This window comes from Theropithecus gelada, chromosome 10 (assembly GCF_003255815.1).
Source record: "Theropithecus gelada isolate Dixy chromosome 10, Tgel_1.0, whole genome shotgun sequence".
Taxonomy (NCBI): Eukaryota; Metazoa; Chordata; class Mammalia; order Primates; family Cercopithecidae; genus Theropithecus; species Theropithecus gelada.
This window is the reverse complement of record NC_037678.1, coordinates 66494162-66501476: the sequence shown is the minus strand read 5'-3', so window position 1 is coordinate 66501476 and position 7315 is coordinate 66494162. Positions and strand designations below refer to the sequence as shown.

Genomic DNA, 7315 nt, shown 5'->3' with positions numbered 1-7315 from the left:
GGGGGGGGGGGGGGGGGCTGGCCGCGCGTCGGGCGCCAGGCCCGGGGCTGTGGGCACCGTGCCCAGCCCCCGGCGCACGCCGAGCCGCCGCCGCCGCCGCCGCCGCTGCTGCAGTCGGCATCCATCAGCGGGCGGGGGTGTCGCCGAACAGGCTGCTCCGCAGAGCCCGCCGCGACCCCGCGCCGCCCCGCCCCGCGGCCTGCCTGCCAGAGGAGCCGAGGGGGCCGCCCCTCGCCCAACCTGCCCGACATGGGGACCCCCGGGCCCAGGTAGGCACACGGGGGATCAGGTGGCTCTTGGGGCCGGGGGCTTGCAACATCGAGGCCCAGCCTCCAGCCCTGGGGAGGAACGGGGGCGAGGCCGAGAACTGAGTTTTCAGGTTGTTGGTCCCCTGGCCAGTGTGGGGGAGGGTCTCGCTGTTCCTCCCCACCGACCGGTCTGCAGCCTCCTCCAAGGCCTGGAGAGAGGATCCGGAGGCTGGGGTGTGGGGGGGTTGGTCCTGCTGTAGGATGAGCGGTGGGTGGGCGCTGGGCTCCCACCGGCTGGCCCACTCTCTTTTTCGAGAGCACTTCTGCTGCCGCCTCCGGAGGCCAAGGGCTCTCTGGATTTCTCCTGCTTCGGACGCTGCAGGAGGAGCTGTTGGCTGGAGCCTGGGATGCTGGCGAGCTCTTGCCCTCATCTCTCCTCACTCTGGTTACAGACCCTTCCCCGCTCTGGGCTTGCCTCCCCTCCCGTCTCCCTTACAAGTACCTCAGAGCTGCTAGCAGGGATCTTAGCCCTAGGACTTCTGCGGCTCCGGCCTGGCATTGCCCTGGCCAGTGACTGTCCCCTAATCAGAGGGAGAGGGCTTGTGTGTCCCACTTGTGTCTGGCACCTTCACACTTGGGGAGGTCCAAGGGCCTGAGAGGCTGGGGTCTCAGGGATAGGCATGGGGGGCCAATGTCTACAGCCACTGGGGTACTTACTGGGCGCAGAGGCCACTGATTGGCAGACCTATATGGCTCAAAGTGGTCCATGGAGACCTTGAAGGCTGGACAGGGACCAAGAGGGAGTTCTGGGGATGCTGATCTCTCCCTCAGCTGCCAGCCATGGTCGTTGCTTTTCCCTCGGAGCTCTGAGGATGCATTGGTGGGGGAGAGAGCACCACGTGTTCCCACATTCACTTCTGGATCCGCATAGCACCTCCTCTGCACCCAAAGGTGGGAATGTGAGACGGCCAGATTTAGGACCTCACCAAGGCTGTGTGGGGTCCAGTGACTTGGCTCCATTCCCACCCCGTCCCCCAACCTCCAGCATTAGGAGCCTTCCAGAATCAGTGACAGTTGGGCCAGGTCGAGATCTGGGGCCTGGATGGTGCCCTCCGCAGCTCCTGGAAGACTCAGTGCCTCCTGTCCCGGGCAAGGGTGTGGAGAATAGAGGCAGCTGTGTGCCTGTCTGCCCACCCATTCCTCCAGATGGAGCCTGCGGCAGAGGCAGCCTGTGCCAGCCTCCTCTGTGAGCCACCGTGGCCCAGGGAGGCTCTGCCAGCTCTGTGCAGGGATGGAGCTGGCTTCTCCTGGCCAGCCTGAGGTCATGCCTGCCTGGCAACCCAGGCACAGTATTTGTGGCATGCAGAGCACAGTCCCTGGGATTTCAGAGGCACCTCAAGGCAATCCTGGAGATCAGTGCAGAGGGCATTGTTCCTATTAAAGTCCTTCCTGGGCTATGTGACAGTCCCTCTGGGCTCAGCCCTGTGAGCTTCTTGAAGAGCTTCTTCCATAGAACCCTGCATGAAAACAATGCTTGGTTAGGTAGTCCTCACTCAGTCAATATTGAAAGGTTAAATGGGGCCTAGAGAGTAAGAGTGACTTAGCCAAGGTCACAAAACAGCTGAGCGGGGGAGTCAGCACTAATGTGCCCAGGTCTTCCACCTCTTGTTCGGGGGTCTTGCAGCTCAGATGCCGGCTTCCCTGCTGCGGTGGCTGTGCCATAGACAGGCCTCTGCCAGGGGCTAGGCATTGTAGCCTGGAGCCTGAGGCTACCTGATCCCTTAGGAGGGGCATTATGTTGGCCTCCCAGCCCTTGCCCTCAGTAGATGAGCAGGAGAGGCCAGGGCTGAGAGAAAGGGCCGCCAGTGGCCCTGGACCCTCTTGGAAGTGCATAGAGCTGAGAGGATGCCAGGTGCCTAGGGATGTTCTGGCCTGAGCCTCCAGGGGGCAACAGAGAGAGTTTTCTGACTTCAGGCTGTGGTGGGAAGTGCTTTTTAGCCCCTGCAGGGACTTCCCTAAGGGCCCCTTTCTGGGCTTCTCTGTTCCATTTGTTAAAAGGGGATGATCATCTTGGCTGGGCGCGATGGCGCACGCCTGTAATCCCAGCACTTTGGGAGGCTGAGGCGGGTGGATCACAAGTTCAAGAGATCAAGACCATCCTGGCCAACATGATGAAACCCTGTCTCTACTAAAAATACAAAAATTAGCTGGGCATGGTGGCGTGCGCCTGTAGTCCCAGCTAATCAGTAGGCCGAGGCAGGAGAATCGCTTGAATGCAGGAGGTGGAGGTTGCAGTGAGCCGAGAACGTGCCATTGCACTCCAGCCTGGAGACAAAGTGAGACTCCATCTCAAAGCAGAAAAAGGGGGGGATGACCATCTCGCCCTGGAGATAAATACCAATGATTACACAATCAAAGTGATGGTATTTATTGAACACTTACTGTATACCATGTACTGCAAGAAGTGCTTTGAGTCATTTCACAGTAACCCTATAAGATAGGTGCGATTAATTATCCACGTTTTACAGAGGAGAAACCGAGGCTCAGAGAGGTTATGTCACTGGCCTAAAGTTACACAGCTGGAAAGTGTGGGGTGGTCTGAGTCTAGAGCCCTTCTTTCTACCATGACATTTACTGGGGGCATTGTCTGGAAGTACCAGGTTGGTGTCCAGCGGAGCCTGGCAATTCATTGATAGGCCAGGGCTGGTCCAGGTGGAGAGGCGTGTGAGGTGTGTTTGTGTATGTCTGGCGAGGCAAGGGTGGCTTTGTGGACTGAATATTACTGTGGTCCTAAGGGGTAGGGGTAGATAGGTACTGACTAAGAGCTCTCAGAGAAGGATCAGCCTTGGCCTTCTGCTTTCTGGCCAGCATCCCCCAGAAGTGGGGAAACACCAGACTCCCTGCTCCCATTGGCTTTTAGGGAAGATGGGCTGGCCCTGGACACATCCCGAGGCCCCAGTGGGGACTGGGCTGAGGAGGCCCTGTGGGCAGGGAGCTGAGCCTGGGTGGATGGGTGGGAGTGGAGCAGGCTGGCACTGCTTCCTTTGTGGGCTGGAGGCTTGTGGATCAGAATAATAACAGCTAACATTTATTGAACATTTATTACGTGCCAGGCCCAGTTTTAAGGGCTTCCATGTACAACTCATACGTTCTTCACAAAGCCCTGTGAGGTGTAGATGAGGTATGGAGTTATTATTCTTCCCATTTTACAGATTGAGGGAGCTGTGGCTTAGACAGTTGTTCAAGGTCAAACAATTAGGTTATGGGGGAGTCAGAATTCAAACCTAGGCAATATGGGTCAGAGCCATGTTCCTGAAGGCCATGCAAGGCAGCCTGTAGTTTCTCAGATGCCGTACTCCGTTTTGTTCAAGGTGAAATAGTCACTCAGTCAGATGCATCCCTCTCCTCAAAGACCTCCCAGTCTAGCTGGGAGAGATGCAGACATGACACACTAAAAGTAAAGAGTGTACTATTGCATAGGCTCAGCATGGATTCCTATTTTGGTGCTCAGGGAAGGCTTCAAGAAGACGGGGACCTTTGAGCTGGGCACTGAAGGCCAAGTCGGATTTCGGTGGTTGAAGGGGGAAGGGCAGCCACTTCCCCAGGTCAGAGGGGAAGGAAATAGTAATGCCTTTGAAGAAGAGTGGGTGGTCTGGTGTGCGTGGAACAGATAGTGTGTGTGGCGGAGTGTGAGCTGGAAGGTGACTCAGAAAGTCAGCTTGTGTTTGGGTTTTTGATGGAGCTCTGGAATCCTCCAGACGTAGGCTCTAGTCACAGCACTGCATTGTATTAGCCATGTGGCCTTGGGCACATCACTCAGATGGCCCGAACCTCAGTTTCCTCATTTGTAAAATGTAGATAAACATGCTTGTCTCACAGGGACCATGTTGTGGTTGTTACATAAAGCACCTAGTGTAATGCTAACACATTGCAGGAACTCAGTGAACATTACTTCTCTCCCCCTTCTGTCTCTCTTAAATGTCAGGCCAAGGTGTTTTGACTTGACATGAGCCGGGATGCTCTAGGAACCTTTGCAGGATTTTAGTCTGCTGAGGAGCATGACAGAACTGTGTTTTGAGAAGGTCCCTTTGGCAACCGTATGATCCACAGGAGAGGGTGGACGTGACTTCATAGGAGAAACCTTAACTGTGGGGACTTGGAGGGCTGGGGAGGGAGCAAGATTGACGCTCACTAAGGTGTGCCTCCGGTAGTGGGTGGCTCGCCAGGTTGGAGAAGGAGGAGCTTAGAGTGGGTCAGGCCACAGGGTCAGGAATTCCGTTGGAGGCCTGGTAAGTTTGAGAAGGGCTAGTCTCCCTTTAGTTATTTGGAAGATTGAGCAGCATCTTTTTGTGCCTCTGGCCTGTTTTTCCTTTGAATTATTTCTTTTGAATAAATCACCATCAGAGCTTCCTCTATAATAGCAGTAAATTGGGACTAAGTGTCCAACAATAGGAAGATGATTGGGTAAGCTTTGGAACATCCACTGGATAAAATAATATGCAGTGGTGAACACCCACAGAAAAACTGCTTGCAGTGGATGAAGCTGTGCAATTGCAAAGCTCTTTTGCATCCTTGATTATTTTGTGCTTATGATTGCCCTGCAACAGAGGTGGGGCTGGGGCTAGATCCTTTCTGTGTTTGAAGAGAATGATGCTAGACTCCAGTCTCCTTGAAGGCAGAGTTCACATTTTATTCATTGTTTCGTCACAGCGTGTTGCTCAGTGGTTTGCAAATACTTGTCCGATGAAAGAATGAGTAAACTAATCAAGAGGGGAAGTGACTTGATCAAGGTCACTCAAGTTGAAAGACATAGTGCCTGCCATATTCTTGCTATTCCCTGCTTGCCACATTCTTCTCACTCACCACTCACTGTCTTCGAGGGGAGTAGGACAGAGAGGTTCCCAGTGAGGACTTGGCACTTGCATAGAACAGGGCTTCAGTCTTCTTTCTGTTTTTACTAGCTGTGAGGCATTGGCAAATTAATTAATCTTTCAAAGCCCCAATTTACCCAGCTGTAATGTGGATAGTTCAAGTACCTGGTTTTAGGGTTGTTATCAAGATGAAATAAGTTAAGGCATGTAAAAATTTTGGCATGGTGACTAGCACATAGTGAAGTATCCATGAACGTTAGTGGAGATGATGATGATGTCATGATGTGATGTCATTCATGGTCTGATACAATTAATGTTAAATGGGAAAGAAGACTCCTAAGATTATCAGTATTCATATTACAGTGGTATAAAATTAGGTGTGAACGTAGATCCAGATTGGAAGAAAACAGGCATAAAATGGAGTTCCAGCAAGCATATGGGAAGTAAATAAAACAGAAAAACGAATCTTTCTTTACTATTTATTTTTCTTTAGTTTTAATTACAAAAACAATTTGTGAAAAATCTAATAATTCAGAATTGTAGACCGGGCACGATTATAGGTTCACACCTATAATCCCAGCACTCTGGGAGGCTGAGGCGGGTGGATCACCTGAGGTCAGGAGTTCGAGACCAGCCTGGCCAACAGTGAAACCCCGTTTCTACTAAAAATACAAAAAATTAGCCAGGCATGGTGGCTAGCACCTATAATCCCAGCTACTCAGGAGGCTGAGGCAAGAGAATCTCTTGAACCCAGAAGGTGGAGGTTGCGGTGCAGTGAGCTGAGATTGTGCCATTGCACTCCAGCTTGGGTGACAGCGAGACTCCATCACAAAAAAAAAAAAAAAAAAAAAAAAAAGGTGTATTCTCACCTTAGATTCCCAAACAAATCCTACTCTCCAGTCATAGCTAATAACAGCATGTTGTGTATCCTTCCAGGATATTTTCTATACCAACATAAACATACAAACCAGAATGGGATCATACATTGCATTATTGTTTTATAACTTGCATTTTTCATGTAACTACACATTGACATCTTTTCATGTCAGTAGATATAAAATCTATCTCAAAAATTTTTGCAATAGGTATGTTATACTTTCATAATTAAATTTTAATGGATAAACCCTAGCTAATTTGGCCAGCCCCCTGTTGATTGACATTTGAAGTTGTTTCCAATTTTACGGTATTCTAAGTTACACTAACTGAACTCTAACAGTGTTTAGACAATGAAAATCAAGTGAGAGAAAGAGTCAGAAACCATGAGACCATGATAGTTGCTCTCAAAGGTCTACTGCTTCTCCCTTCTCCTGTTCCCTCCTCTCTTCACTGGAACCTGAGGGGACTGGTCTTGGAGGAGGCCATCTCTCTGTCACCCTTAAAAGGTGGTGATGTCCCAGGGAGACCCCTTCTTTCACCCACCCAGTATGGAACTCTCCTAGGAAATGTTCACATTCTCTTAGGATGCTATAAGCTGCTGCTTGGACTATGCTGCTGCCCATACTCAGACTGTCCTTGGACAGTCTGTACCTTCTCTGTACCTCAGTTTGTCCATCTGTCTGGTGGTGATCTGAGCCAATTGGTGCCACTGAGTATCTACTATATGTCAAATACTGTGCTAGAGCAAGCTTCATGTGCTTTATCTGTTTTTTTCTTTTCTTTCTTTTACTATTATTATTATTATTTATTTATTTATTTATTTATTTTTTAGATGGAATCTCACTCTGTTGCCCAGGCTGGAGTGCAATGGCAGGATCTCAGCTCACTGCAACCTCCACTTCCCTGGTTCAAGCAATTCTCCTGCCTTGGCCTCCCAAGTAGCTGGGATTACAGGCACGTGCCACCTGCCTGGCTAATTTTTGTATTTTTAGTAGAGACAGGGTTTCACTGTGTTAGCCAGGCTGGTCTCGAACTCCTGACCTCAGGTGATCTGCCTGCCTCAGACTCCCAAAGTGCTGGGATCACAGGCGTGAACCACCACACCCGGCCATTATTCTTGTTTTTTTAAAGCGTGACAGCGTCTCACTCTGTCACTCAGGCTGGAGTGCAGTGGCATAGTCACAGCTCACTGTGACCTCAAACTCCCAGGTTCTAGTGATCCTCCTGCCTCAGCCTCTTGAGTAGCTGGGACTACAGGTGCACCCCACCTGGCTAATTTAGGGGGGCGCGGGGTAAAGACAGTGTCTCGCTGTGTTGCCC

General features: G+C 51.2%; 1 protein-coding gene and 1 long non-coding RNA gene across 10 annotated transcripts in view; one reads left to right on the top strand and one right to left on the bottom strand.

The window, feature by feature from the left end:
• The window catches only part of LOC112632692, an 8257-nt gene extending 7127 nt beyond the window's left edge, over positions 1–1130 (bottom strand). The window contains exons 1-2 of the long non-coding RNA XR_003121434.1: positions 966–1130; positions 435–624 (exon numbers count right to left, since the gene is read on the bottom strand). This is a non-coding gene — a long non-coding RNA (uncharacterized LOC112632692). The remainder of the gene's footprint in view (positions 1–434; positions 625–965) is intronic.
• Positions 1–7315, top strand: part of EPB41L1 (erythrocyte membrane protein band 4.1 like 1) — a 139818-nt gene that overhangs the window by 62065 nt on the left and 70438 nt on the right. The window contains exon 1 of one of the 9 annotated variants that reach the window (XM_025398569.1): positions 14–269. The exons of the other annotated variants lie outside the window; for them this stretch is intronic. The gene's annotated coding sequence lies outside the window, so the exon portion shown is untranslated. Of the gene's footprint in view, positions 1–13; positions 270–7315 lie in introns of those variants that run through there. 9 annotated transcript variants of the gene reach the window in all.